The sequence below is a fragment of the Onychomys torridus genome, chromosome 16 (genome assembly GCF_903995425.1).
Source record: "Onychomys torridus chromosome 16, mOncTor1.1, whole genome shotgun sequence".
In the NCBI taxonomy this organism is placed as follows: domain Eukaryota; kingdom Metazoa; phylum Chordata; class Mammalia; order Rodentia; family Cricetidae; genus Onychomys; species Onychomys torridus.
In genome coordinates this window covers 53653000-53667054 of record NC_050458.1, presented here as the reverse complement: position 1 = coordinate 53667054, position 14055 = coordinate 53653000, and positions in this window count along the sequence as shown.

The window sequence follows — 14055 nt, the reverse complement described above, 5'->3', positions numbered from 1 at the left end:
AGGAGTCCCTTGTGCTGGGTGCTCTACTTAGCTGCTCTCTGCTGCCTGGCTGCAGCCGGTCATTTCTGGAGTCCTATGGAAGAGGAGCCTTGCACCTCCACTCTTCCCTGGCTGTCCTCTCCAGCCCTGGGGACCTAACTGCCGCCTTGTGCTGTCTCTGGATGCTTTGCTTGTGACGGAGGCCAAACTTGTCAGGTCTGGTTGCCATCCCTGCTGAGGCCCCTCCTGGGCACTGGCCCTCTCTGGACAGTGACTAGCTGCAGCAACAGCTCTGCCAGATATCCTGCCCACACCCAGCTCTCCCATGGCTTGGCCCAGATCTGCTCTATGACAGGGTGGCTGGGTCCCCAACATGTGCTTTTGAAAAGGTCCCTGGCCAGGACTGGGAATCAGGAAGGACAGGGATGGAATCCCCCTACAGAGGCCTGAGCCAGGGGCATGAAGAGTGCCCCTTTTCGAGTTTCTAAATGGGGCTGGAAGGGGTACAGTGCTAATGTGGCAAGCGGCAGGGCTGCTCTCTGGCCCTGAAGCTAGAGAGGGTGCTATATCTCTTGGCGCATCTCTGGTAACAGTACAAGCAGCCTCCACACTGATAGACACCTGAGACACCTTGCTACCTACAGACATGGTACCTTCAGTGGGGCCAAAAACTATGGGAGAGACAGATCCTAAAAGGGACAGTGGGAGAAGAGTACTGCCAGCCTCCCCAAGACACATACTGAAAGATCTTCTGTGGCAGCACAGGATGAGACCCCTGCCACAGAGCACCAAGGCACCTCCAAGTGTAGGACATTAGTGATGGGAGTCAGGGCACAGGGAAGCTTCATGGGAGAAGGTCTGTGTAGCCCCATGCACTGAGCAGCTCTGGGACTCTGGTGGGGGTCGGGTGAGATGAATTAGTGGCTATGTAAACCTGATGATCTAAGTCTGGTACCCGAGGTCCACAACGGAAGGAGAAAACCATCTCCCAAAAGTCATTCTCTAACTTCCATATATATGTCATGGTATGTGCGAACTCTTAATCAAATACATCTCTCTCTCTCTCTCTCTCTCTCTCTCTCTCTCACACACACACATACACACACACACACACACACACACAGAGAGAGAGAGAGAGAGAGAGAGAGAGAGAGAGAGAGAGAGAGAGGGAGGGAGAGGGAGAGGGAGGAGAGGGAGAGGGAGAGAGAGAGATAAATTAATTAAAAACAAAAACAAAAAGTCAAATGAGACAAGCCAGCAGTTTCCCAAAGATCCAGGCACTTGGCCGCTGGGAAGTCACTAAGGGCTCCCCCAAGATGGGTTTCTGGACAGATGGATAGTTTAAAGCTTCTCTTTGGGATAGGACTGACCACGTGCCTCTCTCTAAACTGGGTGCCTAGGTTCTTCTGGGGGCAGGACAGTGTGCACTAGGTACCCGGCTAGGCCCACAGGATGGCGAGAGAGTCCCTGTCAGTGTCCCAGGGCTCAGCCCCCCTGGTCCTACATGATACTTGGTTCAGAGGCTGACTAGTATCAGTACCAGGGCCCAGAAGTGGTTGAGTAGAGACTCCCCAGCCGACCTAATCACTTCAGAGTGAGTGATGAGAGGGCTGAGCCCCCGCTCCCTCCCTCTTGGTGTTAGGATGCCATGTGGTCACGCTGAGGACAGGGTTGGGCAGTAACCAGAGCTGGACACTGAGGTTGTGACAGCCTTGCATCCAGGGGGGCAGGAGTCAAGTCCCAGGCCAGGCCAGGTGAGCAACTAGGGACTCTCTGTTAAAGAGAATTCCCTCAGCTGTCATTTACTGCAGGGGAGGGACTCTTGATATAGCCAGCCAGCATCCCATCTTGGCCAGACAACAATGACCCTGTGGGAGGTTGGCAGGATGATAGGAGGTATGGAAACCGGGTTCTTAGGAAGTCCTTGTACACATTTATACGGAGGAGAGATGTATCCTACAGGCCCATAGCACCCACCTGCATCTAGACCAGCCTCAATTTAGAGCCACACTGAGCCTGGCCATTATCACTAAGTACCTCTGCCTGTCAGAGGCCTGTACCCACATACCACTGACCCCTAAAACCTTCAATCCTGTCATTCTGAATCTCCAGCTGAAAGTCAGCCATGGACCACAGCCAGGGCCTAGATGATTCTGGACCACAGAATGTCTCCTCTCATGCAGGGCAGTCCTGGCCCAGTTTGAGGACAGGGAGAGTCAACATCCCAGGCCCAGGTACATCACTGCCAAGCTCTTCAGTTGGTGGAGGGAGCTGTAGGGTAGCAGCTGAGAAGCAGGGTGTGAAGTGTCTTCTAACCCCTGGTAATAGTCTATCTACTTTTCCTATGGCCCTGGTCTTGAACTCACAGAGGTCCACATACACCTGCCTCCTGAGTGCTGGGATTAAAGCTATATGCAACCAGGCTTGGCCATGCCCCATACTGTGGGCCTGGAGCTAAGGGTAGGGGAGTGGATTCTGAGCAGGCTCTGGGCCTTCTCTCTCTGAGATGCAGAATGACAGTAGAGTATGGACAATGACCAATCCGGGGAGGCTTTGGGCATGAGTCAAACTTAGAGACAGAGATTTAAAGAAATCTGCCTGCTTAAGAGTAACTGCTGAGTGCCAAGGTGAGCCTGAGATGTGTGGTTAACTGAAGCCTTTGAGCTCCAAGTCCATGGCAACAGAGGTCACAAAGATATCTTTAAGAATGTACACACTGGGGCTAGGGTGTTGCTAGGTGGCCAAGAGCTTGCTAGCATGCACAAGGACTTTTTTTTTTTTTTTTCTCCAGCACCACACAGACAAACACACATGTTTTAATGCTTACATTGTTAAATGTCTCAGGTCATCAGTAGAGCCAGGGGCCTGAGCTGCCTGGCAAATCTGCCCCACAGAAGAGTAGATGTTAAAGGGTCCCTGACTTTCTTCTATGGTTCACAGGCTATGCAAGAGCAACTGTACCCACACACTTCTTCAGGCCACTTACGGCCACTCCTTCCCTAAGGGGCCAACTTCAAGCTTGCAAAGGGCACCGCTAACATCATCCTAAATGAAGAAAAATTAAAAGTTGATTTTCCTGCCCCCCTGGAAATATTGAGAATCAAACCCGAAGCTCTCCACCTGCTAGTTATGTACTCAATCACTGAGCCAGCTCCCACCCCCCCCCCCACCTTTGTTCTTGAAGCAAGGTCTCACTTTGGGGCCTTTGCAGGCTGGACTCTGTATAGACCAAACCAGCCTTGAACTCACAGTGATCCACCTGTCTCTGCCTCACAAGTGCTGGGATTAGCGATGTATGCCACCACACCTAGAGTCTTCCACTTTTAGTATTTTTAATTTATATGTTTTAATATTTCTCACTAAGTTGCCCAAGGCTGGCCTTAAACTCACTCTGTAGCCCAGGCTGGCCTTCAACTTGTATTCCCCCTCCGGATCTTACCCTGGTCTATGGGCAGGCTTCTGGAATCCGGTGCCTGTGGTGTGACACCTTGCACAGCCTTGGTGCATCGGGAAGGGGCTTAAACCTGTCTAGGCTCAGTGTGCTGGGCTCTGCTGACTCCCCATGGGAGACCTTGATTTGGGGGATGTGGGGATGTGGGGTGGCTTGGGAAAGAGGGCTGGGGGTGGGAGGAAGGAGGAGGGGGGTCTGTAGATAGCATTGGAGTGAGTAGAAATTTTCTTAATAAAGAAAAATGGAGAAAAAAAAAAAAACAACAACTGTATTCCCTCTGCTTCAGCCTCCTGAGTCCAAGGCAGATTTTTCAGTGGCTGTGCTGAGATCTCGTGGCTCCATCTCCATGTTTGTTTTGTTCTCGCCAGGCTGCTAGAGGCACTGCCGTTGTTTTGACTGTGGTAATATATAAATAGCACAAAGGTTGCTTTTCTGCCATTATTAAGTCTACAGTTCACATCATCAGGCACACTCACAATGCAGCCATCACCGCTATCATCTCCAGGATCACTGAAGAACCCAACCCCAGCTGCTGCGACCACCATCCTACCTTATGTCTCTCGGACTGTGACGGCACCAGGGACCTCACATAACCAGAATCCCCAATGTTTTCCTCTTACAGCCAGCTTCTCTGACTATGCCCAGCTCTATGTTGTAGCATTCATCACAGTTCTCTTCCTTTTCAAGTCCGAATCATATTCCGTCGTGTGGAGGTGCCATGCCTGGGTCATCCACCCATCAGTCCTGGACACTAGAGTTGCTTCCATGTTGTGACCATGACAGATGGCACCACTACGTGTAAAGCCAGCTGGGCAGGAAAGTGTGTGAGGGTCTGTATAGTTCTCCATATTCTAGACTTAGAAGTGGAATGGTCTGTGAGTTCGAGGCCAGCCTGGTCTCCAAAGCAAGTTCCAGGAAAGGCACAGAGCTACACAGAGAAACCCTATCTCCAAAAACAAAAAAACAAAAACAAACAAACAAACAAAAAAAGTGGAATGGGCTGGACCATACAATACTATGATCTGAATGGGTCCCTAAAACTCAAACGTGGGAAGCTCGGTCCCCAATTGGGTGATACTGAGAGATGAATCCCAAGGCCTGACCCTCAAGGATGGGGGCCTTGCCTTGACGCCCCTATCATGGGATTGTGTTCCCGGCAACAGAACTAGTTCGTCTCCTCCTGCTCCTGCTCAATGGCTTCTGCCTCATCCCTGTCTTTCTTACCTGCTTCCTCTTCTCCCTGTCTCTCTGGGCTCTTCTCTCTTACCTTCCGAGTTCCACCACGGGATAACAGAAAGAAAGCCCTCGCCAGACTCCCACACACCTCCTGAGTCCCTGGCTTTTAGGAGCTGTTTCAGTTCCGCAGATCTCGGGAACTGTGCTGTAACTACACGAAACAGAGGGACCCAGAGGAACTAGCCCTCTAAAGAATGGCAGCTACCCTGTGTTCCGTGCACACCGCCGCTTCACCTGCGGCTATGAAGGGGCATCTGACTGTAGATTTAGAAGGCAGTGCCCTGTCTTTCCTGACCCCTTCCTGCCCCCACCCCAAGGCTGCTCTTGCAGCCCTTGCAGCTAAACTTGCCTGGAGAAACCCCACCTGCACCTTCCCTTCCAACCTTTCCCGCCCGAACTCTAGCATCCCATCCCAGAGGCCCTTTCTGTGACTGCCCCTAGCAGGCCCCCTCTCCAGGCACTGCTTCCCCACCAGGGTTACGAACCCATGGTCTCTCCTGTTGTCAGGTCTCCATAGACAACCAGCTGTGGGACTCCAGACAGAGCAAGCTCCTCACAGAGGATGTATGTGTCAGGCTAGCTTCCATACTGCTTCTGAGGCCAGCACACAGCTCCTGGACCCTCTCTCCTGGCCCACCTCCCTTGGTGGACCTAGGACTCCAGTCTGGATCTCTGTCTCATGAGAACCATCCACATTGGGGTTTTGTTTGTTTGTTTGTTTTTGGAGCTGAGGATCGAACCCAGGGTAGGCAAGCACTCTACCACTGAGCTAAATCCCCAACCCACATTGGTTTTTTTTTAGACAGGGTCTCTCACTGAGACCCAGGACTCCTTTAAGCTAGGCTGGAAGACCGATGAGCCATAAGGATCCTCCTGTCTCTGCCTCCCTTGTGCTGGCATTAGAAGTATGCACCACCACACCCATGTTTCTGAAATGGATGCTGGGTGGTAGAGCGCAGATCCTAATGTTTGCACTTTCTTCACTGAGCCATGCCCCAAGCCCCTTTCTTGCTCCTTTCTCCCTCTTCTCCCAGTGATGATTTGACGCGGTTTGGGGGCTTCTCCCTCTGCCCTCCTGAGGACACATCTGTGTTTGCCCATCTACTCCAGAATTTCCTACACCACCCTCCTCGCTGCCCCACGGATAGGTCCATTTCGGCTCACGAGCCATCCCGAGTTCTGGTCTTGCCACCCTTTTCTACCGCAGCTACCATGCTGAGGTCCAGTTCCACTTCAACACTCTACGGCTGGCTTGCCTGACCCAACATCCATTCATTATCACAGTTTCCGAGTGGGTCTGAAGCCCAGCTATGGTTTAGCTGCCTCCCTCCATCTTGAAAGTGCCCCTCCCCTGTGAAAACCTGGGGTCTGATTGGGCTGTGATGCTCTGAAGCATGACCCCTTTGGTGCTACAGGACCCAAGTATGGGATGGGAGGCAAACTCTCAAAGAAGCAGCTTCTGCCTCCAGAGTTCTGGGACCCTGAGCGCCTGGTGAGTGGTGAAACTTTGGGAGGGTCATGAGCTCATTTCCCAGGACAGCTCTGGCCACCAGACCCTCTGCAGTCTGCAGACATACGCACCTTCTGATCCTGTCCCTGTGGGTTACTACTGCTGGCTGTTGGAATGAGGGCTGCATGTTCTGGAGTTCTAGATGCTCACACTCTGGAGGTCCCTGGATTGAAGTTATGGCCTGGTGTGCTGACAACTATTTTCTCAGTCCTATGAGGAATTACAGAGACTCGGGGCTCTAGTGGAGAGAGTGGTGTGAGGCTGAGGCTGGGGTGTGGTACCAGAAAATGTGGTATGGAGGAGGTTTAGGTCTAAAGTGACTCATTCTCCCGCCTCCTCTCTCTCTCTCTCTCTCTCTCTCTCTCTCTCTCTCTCTCTCTCTCCACACACACACACACACACACACACACACACACACACACACATCTGCCACCCTGCATGGGGCTCACTGTGGCCATGAACAGCTGAAGCTTTGTGCCTTCAGAAACGGGAGGCAGTGGCCTCAGCTACTCCAGACACCCAGGCGCTGCCTGCAGCCCCAGAGTTAACGCGCTAGGCATCTTGGGCTATTTCTTGTTTCCCACACATGGCCCCTGCTACCTGGGGGCTCCACTCAAGGGGCCTGGGGTTTGCAATGAGAGCTGGGGGGAGGGGGAGGTCACGTTCCTGCACACACAGTCCTTCATTCACTCTCTCAGTCTCTCTCATTCACACTCATTCATTCATCATTGGTTCGCTCACCATCCATTTGTTCATTCACTCACTCATTTATTCACTTACCCTCATTCACTCACTTGTTAACACGTGCATTCACTCATTACTCCTTCATTCATTCACTCATTACTTACTCATTCACTCATTCACTTGATCACTCCTTCATTCATTCACGCACTCATCCTTCAGTCATTAACTAGTCACTCACTATTCACCCATTCATTTATTCACCACTCATTTATTCTGCCCAGTGAATTCCCTTTTCCTGGGAGCTCACCCTGGCTAGCCCCCTTTCCTGCTGTTAGGTTGACCAACTGACATGTGCAGAGGGGGCTCCAGGATTCCCTCTTGCCGAATAGACACCATAGGGGATGTTCTGCTTTCCTCTTATCACATACTATAGGTCTCTGGCTTTGGGGCTCAATCTGCAGACGAATTCTTGGACTTGGGAAAGCTCAGGCGTGATGACGCTCCTAAGGTCAGAGCGCATAGCACGTACCATCTGAGCATCTGCTCTGAGTCTGGCCTAGTGTGGCTAATGAGCCCCCTTGACAAGACAATGAGGAACACTACCTGAAGGGTGTCTTGAATAATGAAGAGAAGGCTGTAGGACATTCAAAAAACCACAGAAGAATAGGCACGGAGACCACAACACAAGGCTGGCACCATGGATGCTGCATCTGGACCATGAGTACTGGGATTGGAGCAAGAACCTTGACCTAGACAGCAGCAGTTTCCCGGCAGCCCCCAGCTCTCCCACCTCAAACAAGGGTGATATCCCCTGAGCTGTTCTGTGCCAGGTAGCGCCAAGGTCACTATGTCCAAACTGCCCTCCTTCACCTCCATCTGATCTTCTGGTTTTACTTTTTTTTGCCTTTTTGAGACAGGTTTTCTCTGTGTAGTGTTGGTGCCTGTCCTGGATCTCGCTCTGTAGACCAGGCTGGCCTCTGGCCTCGAACTCACAGAGATCCGCCTGGCTCTACCTCCCCAGTGCTGGGATTAAAGGCATGCACCACCGCTGCCCAGCTCTGGCTTTATCTTGAACTCATGCCTTTCTCATAGGAAATCCCTCCCAGCCCCATACTCTCCTCCTTCTCGTCTCAAGTCAACTTCCTGAAGAAGCAGGTGGCCTAGCTTCAGTCCCCACCCCAGAGCCCCCTCCTCATCAGCCTGAGAAGGCTGCAGAATTGAGGTGTGAGAGTATGGGGGCATCAGCCAGACCTGGATGAATCCCCACCCCACCCCACCCCCACTCCGCCTCAGAGCAGCATCCTACATGCTCACCAGCGATGCAGCTTAACCCTCACCCTGATGGGCCACAAGAGGTGTTCAGTGGTGGCTGAGCTGGACATGAGAATAAAGGAGCCAAGGAGTGGAAGAACGGCATCTGGGATCCTTCCCAGGCAGGTTGGAGAGCCCGTTGGCATTCAGTCCACACACCATTGCTGGCCCAGCTTCTGCAGCGCCAGGCGCCACAGGGTGCCTCACAGCTGTCTGAGTACAGTGAGTCTGACAGGGCAGCTGGGCTCAGCGCTCCCTCAGAGGCAGGGTAGACCTGCTGTCTCTTGCCTCCCTGGCAGGTAGTGTTGGAGTTGGGAGCAACTGCTCTTGGGCCAGGTGGAGGAGGGACTGTTGGGTGATGACAAGTGACTTGTGTGTGTGTGTGTGTGTGTGTGTGTGTGTGTGTGTGTGTGCTGTGTACATGCAGAGGTGAAGATGCTGAGCACGCCTGGGTTGATGTATGGTGTTGGTGCATGCCTGACATGTGAACGCACACTTGCTCATGCAGCAATGGGTTAACCAGTGAATAGCAAGCAGTATTCGGACTGTCACCTAATGCTGGCACAGGTAACTGGAACACATGGTCACTGATCCAGGACCAGGACCTAGCGGGCCTTCACTGTGTGTTTGTGTTCCTTGGGCTTTTGTCTACTTTGGTCTCCTGGCTCCTGTATAGCTCACCTGTCCCCCCAACCCCCATCATTTTCTAGCCTTTCTCTGTGAGACGGCCCTACGTTGGAGTATTATTAGTTCATAGACTGCCCTTAGAGGCACCCTTGGCTATGGGACCTAACAGGAACACACACACACACACACACACACACACACACACACACACACACACACACACACACTGAACGTTTGTGGCTGGTCTCTCAGTGGACTTCCCTCAGAGATTGATGGCTCATACATAATGGCATCAAGAGGCTGGCTGTGCCTGTCAGGTTCACAGCTGTGTATAAGGTGGACAGTGGGAGTTCTGTGAGGTATCTGCCCCTCTGAAGGAGAGTCCTGTCTCCACACTGCAAGCTTTGGCAGACAGCTTTGCCTGAAAGCTGGAGGCCTGAGTACCAGCCAGGGGGATGGACCAAACAAGGATGGACAAGAGGAGCAGCTGATGACTGGCAGAAACTATGAGAATTGGCGGAAGCTGGGGCAAGTGGCCTGCGGGTGGCCTGGCAGGTCCTGGAAATCCTGGCTTCCTGTTTTTCCAACAAAGGACCTCTGTCCCCCCAGGAAGGCCACTGGCCGGAGGTAACTTTTCCGTAAACAGGGTTGTTTTCTTCTTTTCCTCTCTACACAATACCAGCAGCCCCCAAGTCCCCCACCCTGACGCCTGTCACCACCAGCCACCAGGCAGGCCTAGGCAGTCAGAGAGGAGAGGTCTAGCACTCCTAGGCCAAACAGCCACCCTTTACCAGGGAATTGAGCAAGAGTCACAGCTTGCTTGCCATGGTGAGGCCTGAGGAGGACACAAGGAACAGGAATTCAGGGGTACTCACTCTACAGGGCAGGTTGAGAGTGGACCAACTTTGGGGTAAACTGAAATGGTTGAGCCTATGCCCCTTAGGATTTGGTGGGACTCAGTGGGTAGTCCCCTGGAAAGGGGCAACAGATCTAGGCTCTCCCTTCAGGCAGGTTTCCCTTCAGGCCAGCTGCCAGTTGCTTCACAGATGAAGAGCTAGAGGGCCAGAGAGTACCCCACTATGCCAAAGTCCCTGATGGAGAAAACTAGGGGGCAAAGGAAGCCAGACCAGCTCCAGGCACTGATACAGAAATGAGGATAAGCTCCCTGGCCCAGCTGTGGGTGGGTCTTGAAGGGGTACAGGGATAGGGCCAGATGAGGTGGGGGTGCCCTCTCCATGTGCCTGGCTCTGGAGGAGCCAAGAGCGGGCAAGGTGCCCAGTGGATGATTCTGAGCCGCAGTGTGCAGTTTGTGTGTGGGTGATTGTATGCATCCCAGCGGCGGGCGCCTGAATGGGCCTGTGTAAGGGGCAGGGGGCTATTTATAGCGGCTCCTGCAGGGAGAGTGCACTATTAATAGTTAGGGCCAAGGGTGAGTGGAAAATGTGCCTGCCCCTGCTGCCCAGGCGGTGGGGGCGGGGCCTTCTCTGCTGGAGACCGCCGGGGGCTGGTACTAGCCCCCACTCAAGCAGCCCAACAAGGGCCACTGTTATCTGGACAGCAGCTGAGCCAGGGACTCAGGGCTTACCTAAGGCTACAGGCTAAAGCATCATCCCTTTCTCCTCCACACTTCACCTGAGGGTTGCTGTGTATGGGTCAGGGGGACCTAGAATCACCAGACTCGGAGGGGAGTTAGGGAAGGTCTATGTCACAGAGATGTGATTTTCCGGCCCCCAACCTGTGTGGCAATCTCACAGCCACAGGTTACACTTCTGGAAGCTCAAGCGGGTATCTTGGCAGTCAATGGGTGACCTAGGAGGAGGTCGGCAGCCCTCAACTATAGGATATCAGGGCTGGGGAGGGCAGCTTCCCTGGGCTCGGCCTCAGGCTCCATCCTTGGATTGCTTTTGGAAACTTGAAGGAGAACAGGAGTGTAGCAAGAGACATTTTGATTAATAATAAAAGAAGCCATTAAGGCCTGCGACATGGCTAAGCAGGTAAACATATTTGCCGTCAAGCCTGAGGAGCTGAGTTCGATCCTCAGGACCCACATGATGGAAGGAGAGAATTGACTCCCCACTGTGTAGTCCTCTGACTTTCACATACAGACCCACCCCACCCACCCAAGCACGCCCCCCAAACAAATAAAAACAAGAAAAGAAAAGGAGGAGGAAGAGGAATAAAAAGATAAGAGGAGGAAGAAGAGAAGGAGGAAGCAATAGGAGCAGCAGCAGCCAATGGCAGAAAGACTGGGACCCTTCCCCGCTTGGGCTAACAGAACAGAGGAAGTGCAGAGAAAAGCCTGGATCTAGGAATGCGGGAAAAGGTGGACACTATGTTAATGACCTATGAATGAAGGGCTATCCTGGCAGGAGGCCTTTGAGCCTTGGATCTGGTCCAGCACTTTAGCCCACTTCCACTCTCGGAAGTGCTTTCCTTATCATAAATTCTCTATTCCTATCACTATCCACGTGACCCTGCTCCTCCCATCGCTTTGTCCTGGGACACAGGAACGCGGGAATCTCAGCGGGTGCCCTTCAGGTTGCAGCCAGCCCACACTCCTAACAATACAACTGGTGAAAACATGGACCCGACCCCAAAAGGCGAGCACCCGCAGTGGGTGTGGTGCGACGTCCCAACCCTGCGGTGTGGCGCACCGGCTCTCAAGCGGAAGGTTCGCCCCACTGTGTCCCAAAGCCCCGGACCCACATACCCCACCCGGAGCCCAGACACACAGTGAGGAGGGCGCGCGCGGGCCAGGGGCTCATCTTCTGCAGGAAACGTGGGTACATAGGATGACAAGGGGTGCCAGCGCCCGCCCACGGCCATTTGTTGCCAAGTGCTTTCCAGGAAGGTCGTGGCCTTCGCCCTGAATGGGCTGGTGTGGAGCTGTTATTCGCTTCTATGTTGGGGGCGGGTGTTCCAGGAGCCTCGACCGGGGCAGGGGCGGGGCAAGGGGCGGGACTTGCGACTCTGAGCTCGGCCCGTCCCCTGCGCATCCCCGCCCCTCCCGGTTCCCCACCGGAAACCCTCCAGGATTCCTTTTTCCAGCGGCGCTGCTCTGCGCCTTCCCAGGACCCGAACCCTCGGGTGCCGGCTGCGGACCTGGATCACTGCGGTTCCGGAAGGGCCTGGAGGGGATGTGGGAGTGTTCTTGAGTGCATTGGCCCCTAAAGGGACGACTGGGTCACAGAGGTCGGTTGCAACCTATCTCAAGGGGTGTGGCGAGCCTGGTCAGAGCCCGCTGCTGGAGGTGGGTGTAGCTGGATGTGAGCCTTGGACAAAGGCGGGGGCAAGCGCCTTTCGGGATTGGGACAGCCGACTTGGGAACCTGCCTCCAAAGGAGCTGGCTTGGCGTCTGGAGCAACCAGCCACAATGAGCGCTTTGAGAGAGGGATAGAGAGGGAGGGAAAAAGAGGAGGGAGGGAAAGAGGGGGGGGGAGACTTTGAAGCCAGTCACTGGCCTGACCCCTCCTGAAGGTCAGTTCTGTCACCTGGGGCTAACCAGAGGTACAGCCAACTATCTGCTGTCCCCGAGGTTTTAACACCATTAGTGGATGACCTTGTCAAAGTTCGGTATCCCTGCCACCCACCTCTGTGTCCTCACTATGAGACACCCTGCCCCACTGGACTAGATCACCCACCCCAGGCCTTCCTGTCTGTCTGCTGCCTTGGCCACAAGATCAGTGGATCACAGTTCCCTGGAGCAGGACTCCAGAGGGAGATTGCACTAGGGGGAAGGGGAGCAGAGAGTGGCAGGCCCAGGGGTCTCCAGGGGCCAATCCTGTCTAAGACACAAGTTTAGGAGGAGCTTAGCTCAGGGAGCTTCTGCCGGAGGCTGGGGAAGGTTGGCTCACTAGTTCACTGTGCTCGGTCCCTGAGAGCCACAGGGGTAGTCCCCTGGCATTTCTGGGAGCAGACAGGAGTTGTCTGGTCAGGGCCAAACGGTACAGACAAAAGTGGCCGTTAGTGGACAGGCTCTGGTCACCGGGTTAGAACTAGGTAGGCTGGGTTTGGTGAGACTAAGGGTCCAGCACCTGGAAGATGGGGAGGCAGGAGCATGCCAGCTGTTGGGAGCTCCAGTGAAAGGAGAGAACCACTTGCCCCAGGCTGGAGCCTTTCTTTCTAAGTAGCCCAGGTGGGTCACAGCTCCCCTGCCATAGCCCAGAACACTTCAAAGGGTCATCTCAGGGGCTTCGCAGCTGACTGCCCCCTCAGAACTGTTACCAAGCGGATAGGAGTTGAAGGTCTTGGGCTTCTGCCCAGCAGGTGTCCAGATGTCCAGATGACTGTCCCCGGTGGTGGGTTGAGAGTTGACAAGAAGGGACTGTTTGCTGGGCAGAGTCCAAAACCACAATCAGTCAGCTGTCGGTCATGGTTTTAGAAGTTTCCGCCTGTGTTGCCTTTGAGCTGACGGAGGCAGACCATCATGGCCAGGGTGGAAAGTGTCTGAGGTGGGGTCCCACAAATTCCCCCCAACTTTAAAAAAAATGTGTTTTTATTTTATGTGTATGAGTGTTTTGCCTGCATGTATGTATATGTGTGTGCCATGTACGTGCCTGGTGTCAGATCTCTGTGAGCTAGAGTTAGAGATGATTGTGAACTGTCATGTAGATGTCGGGAATCTAACCTGGGCCCTCTGCCAGAGAATAAGGGGCTCTTATCACTAAGCAATCTCTTCAGCCTCCCCACAATCTTTTTTTTTTTTCATATTTTTTTTGATTCTCTGTGAATTTCAAATCATTCCAATCCCACTCATTTCCCAGTTCCTCCCTCCCCACCCTCCACCCTTGTAACCTACCCCCCAAAGAAAAATAAGAAATAAAAATTAAATAAAAAAAGCCTGGTGGTGATGGTGCACACTTTTAATCCCAGCACTCGGGAGGCAGAGGCAGGTGGATTTCTGTGAGTTTGAGGCCAGCCTGGTCTACAAAGGCATTTATTTCCAGGGCAGCCAGAACTGTTACCCAAAGAAATCCAGTCTCAAAAACTAAGTAAAATAAAACAAAACAAACAAACAAATGATCTCACCACAGAAGTTGTAGTGTGTCATGGTGTGTCACACAATATATCATTTTGTCCAAATGGCTTTACTTGCAAATGTTCTTTGCAACGAGTCATTGGTCTGGTTTGAGGCCTCTGGCTTCTGCTACACCATCGGTACTGGACCCTCACTGAGACTCCCCTTGGATAGCCTGCTGTTGCCCTGAGTCACAGATCCTGCAGCTCATAGATGGGGTAGATGTCAGGGTGGGCCAAC